The sequence below is a fragment of the Lathyrus oleraceus genome, chromosome 3 (genome assembly GCF_024323335.1).
Source record: "Lathyrus oleraceus cultivar Zhongwan6 chromosome 3, CAAS_Psat_ZW6_1.0, whole genome shotgun sequence".
NCBI classification, from domain to species: domain Eukaryota; kingdom Viridiplantae; phylum Streptophyta; class Magnoliopsida; order Fabales; family Fabaceae; genus Lathyrus; species Lathyrus oleraceus.
Window position 1 is genome coordinate 515,323,637 of NC_066581.1, and position 14,490 is coordinate 515,338,126.

Genomic DNA, 14,490 nt, shown 5'->3' on the forward strand with positions numbered 1-14,490 from the left:
TTAGATATTTGAAATTCCTAAAACTTTAACCACTGACAAAGGTAAGGCTTTTACATGTCAAAATATGGTTGAATTTGATTCAGATTAAAGAATAAAACTCCTAACGTCTATGCCTTATTACGCTCGAGAAAATGGCCAGGTCGAAGCAGCCAATAAAATTATCATATGCCTGATTAAAAGATATGTAGGTCAGAAGCCAAGAAATTGACATGCGAATTTAGACCAAACAATATGGGCTTGTTGAAAATCCCCTAGAGAAGAAACCAACTATACTCCATTTCAACTAACATTTGGTCATGACACACTTTTTCCTATCGAAATATATTTGCAGTCGGCAAGAGGAGGGGCCTTTTGACCACTATTAGAGTAAGATGCCACACGAGTTAGTCGATTTAGATGAGGAGAGTTTAGTTGCTTTAGACATTCTCATAAGACCAATAATGGTAATAACTAAGGCCTACGTTTGGAAAGTTATTTTACTTATGGATAGGAAAGGTAGAACGTTAGGAAAATGGTCACCAAAATGGGAAGGCCTAGTTCAAATCATCCTGGTCTTATCAAATAACTCTTAAGAAACTGAAGAGTTGACCCCTGAAGGTCGAATTCAAAGAATAAATGGTAAGTACTTAAAAAAGTACAAGCCTATGTTGCAGGAAGTTCGAATAGTAGGAGAGTAATTCATAAATAAATAGAATGTTAAAATGGAATGCATTGAAATTTAAAAATGAAAAAATGGAACATTGTCATTAATACAATACTCTAATACAAAATGCGGCTGAAATCTTAAAGAGGAAAATCATTTTGAAGCTTCTTAAGACGTCTCTTGGTGAATCTGATCTTGGTATCGTTCATAGAGTCTTTGACCTCTAGTCTTTGCATTTCCTCCTCCAGCGCACATACATCATCACCAAACTATATATAAGGATAGCGAAGACATCATAAAAAGCATTCTAGCATCCACTATTAGCAAATAGAATGGCTTTATCCATGAGAAACTTTGAAGAGAACCCTATGATGTTACCCTTGGTACAAAGATTGGATTCAATCATATCCCTCTTGAGATGAAGGGCTTAAGAAATCACATCAGATTCTGGAAAACCATTTGTACTCATATAAGGAACTTGATCTTTGACAGGAATACGAATGATATGGGCAAACTTCTCTAGAGTTGGAGCCAAAAGGAAATCCTGGAAAGTGAAGATATGCAAAGTCGGATCATAGAATTGCGCAAAAGTAAGAATCAATCTGATATCTTATTTTGTCAAAAGGACACCCAACAAGTTACCATATGCTTTATTAAAAGCATCTTTGTGATCACCAATCAAAAGAGCTCCAAGCTTCTTCAGCTCGTCAAGCTTAGACTCCTTGAGTTTGTACTAATATGTATTTTTTCGATCAGACTTCTCCATAATTGAATGATCTACTATGAATGAAAAATGCACATGCTAAAATAAATTTTAATATGATGTAATGGTAATGCAATCATCATGGATTCAAAGGTTCGCCTTATTATGGATAACCTGTAAATATTGTTCGGTGTAGGTTCAAAGGTCTGACGCTGCACGAGAACAAAAGTATGTAGGTGTAGCACCTCAAATTTGCACCCTACCTTTTCTACATTCATTTCATATTAGGTAATTAACATAACATAGTCCATTGCATAACATTGCATTATCCATTTGCCCAAATGCAAGCCCACTGACAAATCAGGTCAAACTGGTCAGGAGAATCAGTCAAACAAGCAAGCATGTGCTATTTTCATTGGGACAAAGCCCTGGGGTTGATTTATAAAGCTCATATGGTCTAAGGATCATTGTGGAGTGGTTTGGACAAAGATTGGATGCTCAGAAGTCATCAGTCAAGCTGAATTTCAGCTGGAACCATAGAAAGTCAACTGTGGTCAACTGTGGTCAACTGGGCCTGATTTTATGGATTGGAAGGTGTGAGATGGTTTGAAAGGCCTCATTCATGTCCATACAAGTCTCATTTGACATATCAAAGACCAAGGTTGAAGATTTGGAGGTCAGACAAGAAGTTTCCTAAAATGGCAGGTGACCTGTAATTTCAACTGCCCAAAATGGAAACTTTTTCTCCTCAAAATTACTTCATCATACAAGCTTCAAATGGAATTTTGTCCAACATTAAAGTTGAAGATCTTGATCTCACCATTCCAAAAAGTCCAAGAACTTGAAATTCCCATGTGTGGTTAGCAAGATATGGTCCATTCATTTTCCAAAAATGCCCGAAATCAAAGTGCCATAACTCTCACATGGAGTGGCCAAATTGGATGGTTTTTCTTTGAGCAAATCACATTTAATGTGTGCTTTCATAATCCATCATCACATTTTGTCAAAAGCCTTCACATAAAAAGGTCAATTTTCAAGTGCACTAATTAAAATCCAAGGGCAAAATGGTCCAACTTTCAAAATATTTGGAATTTTGGCATGGGACTTTTTGCAACAATTTCTAAATGTCATTTGTGACCTGTTGGAACCAAGTTTGGACAGAAAAATCAGCTGCATTAACCAAGGGCATTTTGGCCACACTTGAAAATTGCACATTAACACTAATCATGTACATTTTGCTAATCTTAATTAATTTGTGATTAAGCCTTGGTATAAATAGATAATTGCAACTGTATTCATTAACCACTAATCATTTTTCAAGATCCAAACAGAAAATCACAAAAAACTCTCTCAATTCTCTCACTTTTTCTCCATTGTTCATAAACTTTTTTTCTCAAATTCATCAATAATTCATCAATTTTCGTGCGATTTCTTTGTGGATTCTTCATGTGCAGGTAAGATTGAACTTCTGTTGAAGCATTTAGAGGTGTAAATCGAGCAAAAACTCCAGCTGCTACAAGCTTGCTCTCACATGGCAGTTGCGATTTTCCACTGATTCAAGCATTGTTGAGCTAGGAGATCATCACCAATCACCTTCATAAGCAACATACGCGAACTGTTTCACAAAATCGAAGCCAAAAACGCCAAGAACACGAGCTGCATAATCACACGGTAAAATTTCGAACCTTCTAATCTTTGAAATCTTGATATGCATCTTGTAGTGCGTTGAACATAGATCGTTTTGGCGTTTGAACCACGCAATTTCGTCCACTAATCATCGAGATATCATGAATTAAAGTTTATGCGTCAAAACTTCTTTCGATCGGATCTTGGTACACGTTGATCTTTAGACATTATCATGGACATATTTGTAATCTACGTGGAAAGACGAAGAGATTGGTATAAGGCTCGTCCATTTTGGTGAAGAAAAGTTCGTAACCGTAGCTGGAAGGTGATGAACATGCACCGCGACGAAGAACGACGAGAATCTGGATATTTTTCTCGTTTGATCCATTCCTTTGCATGGCAATTTTCAAACTCTGTTTACCACCAAAACCGGCCAATGGAGCGATGACAGCAAATAAATGAAGTGCTGGGCGTTTTGCAGTAATTACGGAAACGCCATTGTAGCTTAATTAATTCATATAATCACTTAAATAATTATTCAATAATTCCACAAATCTTAAAAAATTCATAAAAAATTCAATATTAATCCAAATTAAGTGGGACTTTTTTTGATAGATTCCAAATTTAATCTACTTTTTTTTAGGCATAGTAGTGTAAGTTGTGCCTGGTAGAATTTTAGAATGGCTTATTGATTTTTGATATGTGTGCAATATTCATGTGCTTTACCATTTTAATCACCAAATGCTCATACATTATCCAAAATTAATGAAATTTCATATGATGATTCTTGACACATTTCTGGAGATTTTGGTATATCATTTGTAATTTTTGGATCTCTGGATTTGTAGATATGATTTTTTCTTTTTGAGTGTGACAATATGTGTCACATTATGATATGCTGAGTTCATGAATTAATTTACCATGCTTCCACTAGGCCTATGGCTCTGATTTTTTGCATGAGATACAATATGTATGTTAACTTTCAACATGATTTTTTGTGGATGTAATTGGTCCATTTTCTAATTGATTTGGATTTTAGATTGCTGTTTAGTATCTTTGGGTTGTTTCTTATGTAACAAACTTTACATGTGTTGTGGAATGCTCATACTATATCATATGAATGTGAAATTTGATGGAGTGATTCATAACATGTTTAGGTATAGTTTGGCTTTGGTCCCATTAATTTCTTAATTGTTTTCACTGTTTGGCATTTGATTGAAGTTGATGATCATTTTGCTACCATGTATTGGCTTGTTTGCATTTGTCCTGACTTTATGATTTTCATTGACCTACTTCCTGTTGTCCAAATGGCATGAAATTTGATATGTAGTTCATTGAATGTGTCTTGTTTAGGCTAGAAGTTTTATGGAATTTTTTGAGCTGTTTAGGTATTTGTGTGAGTGTGATCTTTCTGTTTGCTCCTATATGACTCATAATTGCCTAGCTTGATCTAATTTGTGCATGAAATTAATTTGGTGTATGGTTTAGACATGAGACCAATTGGATTCTCTTTGAATTTGATTAATGTTGATGTTGATCATGTTTCATTTGCTGTTTTGATTTTTTTCCTTCTTTTTGACCCTAGGCTTGTCCTAGTGGTCTTGTATCTCATGTTTGAATGTATTTTCAGGTTAAGAGGCAAAATACCTTAAGGAGGTGGATTCACATTTGATTGAGATATCATTCGACATTGTACACTAACTTATTTTGTTTTGTAGGATGTTTGGCTTTTGAGTTGCTTGCACTTTGGTGCATTGGATTGTGTTTGCCTGTGTATAGTTAACTGTGAACCATTTGCTGTTTAATTCTGTGATTGGTATACTGATGATATTTGATTGATTTCAGGTACATTAGTTGCTAATATTGCTTTGCTTTGCTTGATAAGCAATTTGCACTGAGGTATAACATTCTTGTCTCCATGTAGTCTGGAAGACCTGGCCTGTTACTTGGCCAGGCACCTGTCTGAAGTCCTCCTTAAGAGGCGATGTTTGTGATTGTTTACTTTTGTGCCAAGCAGGTAAAGACCTCTATGAGGCAATTGGCGGAACCCAAGGGATATGCAATCTATCCCCCGCTATTCTGTTGAGTCGTCCCTCTGCTCACACCACTGTGTTGATGCATTGGGACACAAACCCAAGATCTTGTACAATGTACAGTCGTGTCAGAGTCTCGAGTGTAGAAGGGTTCCTCCTTTCTGAACCCACGCTCCTTTGTCTTAAGCTCTCCCTGACCAGGGATAAGAGCTGTGAAGTCTTATCTTCACTCTCCTTTCATCAGCTTCACCTTGGCCCCTCAATGGCAAGGTTAAGAGCTAACCATACCCTTGTACAGATGACTTGCTCTTGCAGTCTTACCCTTTGATTGAGCCCCTTTTGTGTGCATATAGTGTGTGCTACTTGTGAATGCTTGATTTGCTATTTATTTGTGTTGAATAGGATAGGCTTACTTCCTGTGCAAGTTAGCTAGAAACCTTGACTTAGGGACAATCTTGCATGATAACATCTAGGCTCGAGTTAGTCTCCCTAGTTGTGTTTCCCTCTGTCATCTGGTTAGGCTAGTCCTGTGTCCCTTCGTAGGGGAACTACGTCGCCCTGATCCTCATACCAGATGAGGTACGTAGGCAGGAGATGAGCAGATCTCTCTGGGCGCCCGTGTCTTTGTTTTGTGTTGTTGTGTGCTTGGAAGCTGATGTAAGTCCATCGAGTGGCGTTCGGGTTCCAGTGTGGGTTTGTTTGGTTCGGATGCTGATGTAAGCCCAGTGATTGGCATTCAGGCTCCACGTTTGCCTTCTTGCGTGTGTTTGGTTCGGATGCTGATGTAAGTCCAGTGATTGGCATTCAGGCTCCACGTTTGCCTTTGCCTGTATTTGTTTGTGTGCGTGTCAGCCGAGCTACGAATGCTCTGATTCTCCTTCGTCCAAAGGAGATACGTATGCATAGGATGCGACATCCTAGCGAGCATGTGTTGTTTCCCCGGTCCGAACTACTTTGACTCTGATGTCTATGCTTGATAGACTAAGTAGGCCCAGGATGCGATATCCTGCCGAGTTCAGTCTTGTCTGTAATCCTGTGTCTCTTTCAGCCTGTATAGATGTTTATTTGAGCAGTATTTTTAGCAACCATTTCCCCTTCCTATTGTGCGTGGATCCCGTCGAGTACGACGGATGCGTAGGGGTGCTAATACCTTCCCTTCGCATAACGGACTCCCGATCCCATTCTCTTTGGTCGCGAGACCATGCTTTTTCCAGGTTTACTCTGAGCGTTTCCTTTCCCTCTCTTGGGATAAATAACGCACGGTGGCGGCTCTGTTGTTCTTCGTTTCCCGCCGGTTTTTCGCGTAATGCGACAGCTGGCGACTCTGCTGGGGATATGCAGATGATGTTGACCTGTGCTGGTCCATCTTCCCTGAGCGAGTCTCTCCTAGCGCTCTCTAGGTTAGGGCTTTGGTTGCTTTTTGTTGTGTTATCTATTGCATTCATTGTTTATTGTTTGCATGTATTGTTTGCATTAATGTTTGCATTCATTCATATTCATCTGCTGTGCTGGCTGTACTTCTCTGTTTGGGGGTGGGAGTTACTCGAGGTAAAAGGCCCAATACCCAGGCTATGAGTGCAATCTAGGAAACCTAGGAATAGAGTGAGTCATGGGAAGCGGGTGGTATGCGCCACTTAGCGGAACATCGACGTCACGAGCAGTTCAGACCCTGGTGGGGTACCATCGTTGCATACTTCAGGTGTGTATATGATGGTATTCTGCGAAAGGTTATTTATGCTGCGTTTCTTTCGACCTTACCCTGGCCTAGATGACACCCGTGAGTGGGGAGGGAATGATCATTTTAACAGGTACAGATGATGACTGTTGGTGACCTGTTGGTGACTAGTTGCTGACTCAGTGTGTTCCTGTTGGTGACTCAGTTTCTCAGATTGGGTTCAGATGACAGTTGACCAGTTGACTTTGGGTTTCAGATGGTTGTGATCAGAGTTCGAGCCGAAGTTTTGATCCTGTGTTCAGAGATGCACAGCTTGCCATTCGTGTCTGCATCATGTGCATCATAGCATGTTTATTTTTCAAAAGAAATGCAATAAAAAAAAGAATCAATAAAAAAATTGAAAAAAAAGAGAAAAAAAATGATCTCTGCATGCATATCATTTCTCAGGTACATTCCAGAGTCTGTTCACTGATAGATCCGGGTGCTCATTTACAGATGAAATTGTTGGTTTCACTCGGTACTCATTGCTCTTGTATACTGTGCCGTTGCTGCAGATTGCTTTTTTTTCGAAGATGAATCAGGCTCTTTGAAGGCCTGAGAAATGATCATTATCATGTGCATCATATGCATTAGCATCATAATCATAACATGTTGCATAACAGGTGTTCTAGTTCGGACTTCTCACTCTGGCTCCTGTCTGAGACAGGATTGTTGATCATCGTCCGCACCGCAACCAGATCGAATCATCAGAGGAGTATGGATCAGGTTCAGACTGAGTTGGCTGAGATGAGGGCAAACATGGCCCAGTTCATGACCATGATGCAAGGGGTCGTTCAGGGGCAAGAGAAGCTGCGAGCCTTAGCCCAGAGACAGGAAGCCATGATTCTGCCACTCAGTCGTGCTTCACCAGAGGGGGTCCCCGTTAATGATCAAATTGCTGTTGTCACTATTCCCGTCAACAACTACGACGTGGATGATGATTTGAGGGGTATCATAGTCAATGGACAACCTCTTGCTACAGAAACTGTTAATGTCAGAGCAACCCGTACTCCGGTTCGCCATCGTGGCTCTTCAAGTTCGTTGAATTCTAAGAAGCCATTCTCTGGGGCACCCAAAAGGGGAGAGAGTGAAACAAATGCTGTGCACCGGCGAGGGAGTGCGAACAGAGGACAATATCGTCAAGCTGCCGCTGTGACTATTCCAGCAACCCAACAGCAACAAGGAAGGCCAACTCGACGGTATCAACATCAGCAACATCGTCCACAACAGCAGGCTTACCAGCCTCCCTATGATAATCAAGCCGGTACAAGTAATGAGAGGAAGAGGGTCATTTTTGACCCAATCCCTATGTCATACGCAGAGCTGTATCCCTCGTTGATAGAGCGGAACTTGATTACTCCCAGAGACCCGCCGGCTATACCCGTCAACCCTCGGTGGTGGTATAGGCCTGAGCAGCATTGTGTGTATCATTCGGGTGCTCCTGGTCATGATGTGGATAGTTGCTTTCAGTTGAAAATGAAGGTTCAAGACCTCGTGCAGTCAGGTATTCTGAACTTTGAAGACTTGGGTCCCCGTGTTAATCAAGCTTGAAGATAACAAGTCGCGGGCTGGCGTTGGCTTTTCTCCTGAGGTCTTCAACAAAGAGGGTTGATCAAAAGCAGAAGCTACTAATGCAAGAGATTCTGACAGTTGTTATCCCTGGTGGGATCTATCACAATTGGGTCACTGTGGGCGTTCCTACAGTTGTTCATAAGTCAGAGTAATAATCACTTTGTTTAAAAACCCTTCTCCCATGCCAAAAGGAGAAGTGATGACATTGTTGGCAACATTTTGTGCAATGATATTTTCATTCAAGTAAATGCATGTTAAACATTTGTTTTTCCAATTGTTTTCCCTTTTCGCTTTTTGCATGAAATTGGTGATCACAAAAAACCCTAAAAACAGGAATAAAAGCAATCTTTTCATCTGCATAACGATTGTCTTGTTTGTTTTCCAAAAAGTTTTTCATATCGAAATCATTATGCAGGTTGTTTCTCAAACCCATTGAACATAATGATCGGACGTCATCTCCCAATTTTGAATTCCCTGTATTCGAAGTAGAAGAAGATGATGTTGAAGGGATTCCTGACGAGATTTCCCGACTTCTTGAGCAAGAAAAGAAGATCACTCAGCTGCATCTCGAGAATCAGCAGAACAGCCAACTGGGGCATCAAAAAAAAATCAATCAAAAAAAAAAAAACAAAGAAAGAAAGGGTGCAAAAGAAATCAAAAGAAATCAAAAGCAAAATCAAGAGAAAAAACAAAGGAAAAATAGCACCCTCAAAGTCCCAAGTTGACTGATGCTGAATTCGATCGAAAAGAAGAGATTAACTGCCAGGTGTCATGGTCAGTTATATCAGCAGAGAGTGACGAAAGCATTCGACTAGAAGGTCGAGTCTCGAGTTCTGAGAAAATGACCTTGTGCTCAAGAAAGTCTTGTCTTTCGTGCCCGATTCCAGGGGCAAGTGGACTCCAAGCTATGAACGTCCATATGTTTTCAAGAGAGCCTTTTCAGGCGGTGCTTTGACACTTACAGCAATGGATGAAGAAGTTCACTCGTCCTGTGAATCCAGATGCAGTCAAGAAATACTTAGCCTAAACAAAAAAAGCAAAACAGCTCGCTAAGTTGAACACCCCAAAGGGTAACTTAGGCAAAAAGGAGCGTCTCGGTGGATTGAAAACCCGAAAGGGCGATCCAGGCAAAAGTTAGAGACATTGAAAAAAGAATTTGCATCTCGCTAGATTGAGCGCCTCACACCGGGGCAATCTAGGCAAAAATTAGGGATTTGGCAAGTAACTGCATCTTGACAAGACCGTGTTCTATATCTGTCATCCGCCAGGAATTCTCTATGCGTCGTCGACCGAAGCTCCGAATACATCGAGATTCAGAATGGTAGAGGAAAGGTCATTATGTTCAATGTAGCCCTCTCCAATATATATCACCGATTTCAAACTTGTACAGATCTATGGAGTCTCGCCCTTTGCAGACTACCATTCCATCACATCGATTTGAGCTTTTACCCCATTATTTGCACTCTTATTTGTTTCAACTCAACAAATGTTTTGCATGTTTTAATTGATAAAGTATCATTGTTTTCAAAATAAACAAAATTTTTCACAAAATTGTTCTTAAACAAAGTGAACATTCACAATGATGAAAGGATACCTCGGAGACCCGCAGTGCTCTCCCAAGGGTGGTATGATTACCGAAGGGTAAGACAGTCGTTCGTATCTCGAGCATAACTGTATCTTTGTCCTGTAGAACCTTTTCATGGTCTCTCCTCAGCGAGGTTGCTCAGTGCAGTGTTGGTTGAAGTTGTTCATCTTCACGTCCCCGACAGTGCAACATGTTTTATCCAAGTCTCTGTTAGCCCTATGGTGGGGCATCCCTAATAGAGTGCTGTTTGAGCCCTATCGTGGGGCATCCCCAACAAGGTTGTTGTTTTGGACATTATCGTGGGCCAGTTCTCAAGCAGTAGGTGTACTGAAGACTTCAATTTTCGTCTCTCCAGCAGAGCAGTCTTCTCCTCTCCCTGGCACGGGTGCTTTTCTGCAATGATTCGGTATTTGGAGGATCGACGTCTCAGTATTCCGTCATTTTCTCAGGTAGGTCCTCAGCAGAGTGGTTGACATGAGGAACTTCATCGATGCCTATCTATTTTCACCAGAGATCTGGCTGATTCTTGGTATCTCTATTCTCCAGCATGAGTGAGAAGTCAGTGCTCTCCCTACAGAGTTTTCATCAAGCAGATTTCCTCAGCAGAGTCTCCCCACAGAGTGGAGTATTTGATCAGTGGGCTCCCTAGCGGGGTTTTCATTCACTTTGCATTTTGCATGTAGTGATCATTGCATCTTCAAATCGCGTAGCATTTCCATTCATAATGGAGCATTACGCCATAGAAAAATTCAAACATATGCATTCATGTGTTAACCCGATCAGACCGTCTCCCCGGCAGAGGCAGCTTCTTGTTCGACGTCTGTACAACGCTTTCGCTACAGTTGCTCCTGACGGCACTCAGGATTGGTACCCCCAGAGAGGTTTATTTCCTCATCCGTTGGTGAAAGAAAAACCTGTTTCTCCCCCCAGTAGTCTCCTAGAAGATGTGGGTGTGTCTGATCTCTCCATGTAGAGTCTACCCCTTAAGCAGAAAGTGTCAATCCTTTCCTGCCATTTCCCCACTGAGATACATCCTCGTGGGTGACGGTTGCTTCCGTTCCCTCCCTAATAGGATGGGTTTTCCCTATTGAGTTCTTTCCTCATTAGGATGAGTCTTGATTCAGTTTGCCTTTTTGGATCGATCCTAAATTGGCTTCTTGTTGACTGTCTCTTGTGTTGCCCTGGGGCATGAATGAATAGTGGCTCACTAACCGGTACTCATTCATCTTATCCTCAGCGGAATTTGTGGGCTTCTACCTACAAATCGGTAGTTGTAAAATCCCACTTTCATCCCCTAGCAGAGGTAACCTTTGTGGTTCATTCTGTCGGTTGGCTTCTACTTACAACCCGGTAGTTGTAAGTCCTATCTTTGTGGTTTTCTACCTACAAATCGGTAGTTGTAAAATCCCACTTTCATCCCCTAGCAGAGGTAACCTTTGTGGTTCATTCTGTCGGTTGGCTTCTACCTACAACCCGGTAGTTGTAAGTCCTATCTTTGTGGTTTTCTACCTACAAATCGGTAGTTGTAAAATCCCACTTTCATCCCCTTGGTGGAGTTAACCCTGTGTGCTCATCTTATCGATGACTGGTTACTTTTCCGTGGTTTTCTACCTACTAACCGGTAGATGTAATCCCCTCTTTGCAGTTATCAGTATCCAGTTTGCGGTATTGATATTCTTTTCCCCTCTGGATACTTGCCTTGATCAAGCAGTATTGTCCCCAGTGGGTCTTCCCCTTTCTTTTGGTTGGTCAGCTTTTGCATACCTAGTCCTGGTACCCTGATGCCTTTCTTTTCGGTCGTTTATCCATCTAACAACCTACAACCCGGTTATGGATAATCTTCCATGCGAGGTTATTATCTACGTTTTGACGGCTATAGATAATATATCTCATGCACTCTCTGGTCAGTCTTTTGATTGTTTTCTCCAACAGAGTAAGATTCGTATTCCTTGTGGAATCGAATATCCATCCTTTAACAAGTTTGCTTTCGCTCTCTTCAGGATGATGTCGGTCGTTTATCCATCTAACAACCTGCAACCCGGGTATGGATAATCTTCCATGCGAGTGTATTATCTACGTTTTGACGGCTATAGATAATATGTCTCATGCGCTCTTGGGTCGAAGTCGTCCTCCCCAGTCGAGTAAGATTTGTATTCCCTGTGGAATCGAATGTCCATCCTCTAACAAGATTGCTTTTCTAGCCCTCTCCAGGATGATGAGTGTTTTGGAAAACAAACCAATTCACGCTTTGGTCGATCACCTTTTTCATACCTACAACCCGGTATCCTTGGTGTTCCTTCCTGTTTGCTCGTTGTTGTGACCTTGATCCCCAGTGAGATCCCCTGCAAGTGTTTTAGCCTTGCCTTGACACATGTAGATGTCAGTATCCTGTCAGCACCCGCGTGTGTTGCTTCTTTGGTGTCGGTAAACACCATCTTTCGGTGCTTTCCCAGTCATGCGTAGTGTCTGGTCTTCTTTGGTGTCGATAAACATCATCCTTCGATGTGCGTAACGTCGTCCCTTCCCTAGTGAAGTTTACTCCTCTTCGTTGGTGTCGATAAACGTCGAGTTTTTCCTATTCGTCCGACGACGTCTAGTTGTACCCTTCCCTAGTGAAGCATTCCTCCTCTCCGCTGGTGTCGATAAACGTCGAGTTTTTCCCAATTATCCGTTGATGATTTGGTTGTGTTCTCTCTCCCCAGAAGAGTTTCCTCCTCTCCGTTGGTGTCGATAAACGTCGAGTTTTTCCTATGCGTCCGTTGGCGTATAGTTGATATCTTTCCCCACAGGGTCTTCCCCAGTTGAACCTCCTCTCCGTTGGTGTCGATAAACGTCGAGTTTTTCCTAGTCGTCCGATGATGTCTAGTTGCTTATTCCCTACAGATCATTTGGTAATACCATATGATTCCCCTCAGAGTTTTCTCCTCTCCGTTGGTGTCGATAAACGTCGAGTTTTTCCTATTCGTCCTATGACGTCTAGTTGTACCCTTCCCCAAGTGGATTTACCTCCCCGTTGGTTTCGATAAACGTTGTGTTTTTCTCATTCGTCCGATGACGTCTGATTGTATACCCTATTCCCAGTCATTCATTAATGTCTGGTTGATTTCCCAGCCAGAATCCCCAGTAAACGTCCTATTTGGTGTCCGGTTGTGGTCTCCCTTTCGTCCTATGACGTCTGGCTGAGTTTTCTCCTTCTCCGTTGGTGTCGATAAACGTTGAGTTTCCCTTTCGTCCTATGACGTCTGGTTGAGTTTTCTCCTTCTCCGTTGGTGTCGATAAACGTTGAGTCTCCCTTTCGTCCGCTGGCGTCTGGTTGAGTTTTCTCCTTCTCCGTTGGTGTCGATAAACGTTGAGTCTCCCTTTCGTCCTATGACGTCTGGCTGAGTTTTCTCCTTCTCCGTTGGTGTCGATAAACGTTGAGTCTCCCTTTCGTCCTATGACGTATGGCTGAGTTTTCTCCTTCTCCGTTGGTGTCGATAAACGTCGAGCTTCTCCCTTTCGTCCTATGACGTCTGGTCGAGTCTTCCCATTCATTCATTAATGATTGGTTACCTCTCCGTTGGTCTTGGTAAACGTCGAGTTTTTCCTAGTCGTCCTATGACGTCTAGTTGTACCTTTCCCCAAGTTGGTTCACCTCTCCGTTGGTCTTGGTAAACGTTGAGTTTTTCCCATTTCGTCCGCTGACGTATGGTTGTATATCTCTTTCCATTCATCCGATGATGATTGGTTACCTCTCCGTTGGTTTCGGTAAACGTTGAGTTTTGCCCATTTCGTCCGCTGACGCATGGTTGTATCACTATCCCCGCCTTTCATCCGATGATGTCTGGTTACCTCTCTGTTGGTTTCGGTAAACGTTGAGTTTTTCCCATTACGTCCGCTGACGTATGGTTGTATCCTTTCCTGGTTATCCCCAGTAGAGTTGACTTACCTCTCCGTTGGTCTTGGTAAACGTTGAGTTTTTCCTAGTTGTCCGCTGGCATCTAGTTGAGATTTCTGTTCCCCATTCATCGTGTGTCGATGTCTGGATGTGGTTGTGCTTTTAAAGAGAAAACAGAAAAAGGACAAATCCCAGCAGTGTGCAAATTTCTACGGTTCTTGGTATTCAATCCCTGTTTACCCTGAAAGTCTGACAGTCGTTGCTCTCATCCATTCGGGTTCCCAGCTGATTGAATAGGGGCAGCTGTAGCACCTCAAATTTGCACCCTACCTTTTGTACATTCATTTCATATTAGGTCATTAACATAACATAGTCCATTGCATAACATTGCATTATCCATTTGCCCAAATGCAAGCCCACTGACAAATCAGGTCAAACTGGTCAGGAGAATCAGTCAAACAAGCAAGCATGTGCTATTTTCATTGGGACAAAGCCCTGGGGTTGATTTATCAAGCTCATATGGTCTAAGGATCATTGTGGAGTGGTTTGGACAAAGATTGGATGCTCAGAAGTCATCAGTCAAGCTGAATTTCAGCTGGAACCATAGAAAGTCAACTGTGGTCAACTGTGGTCAACTGGGCCTGATTTTATGGATTGGAAGGTGTGAGATGGTTTGAAAGGCCTCATTCATGTCCATACAAGTCTCATTTGACATATCAAAGACCAAGGTTGAAGAT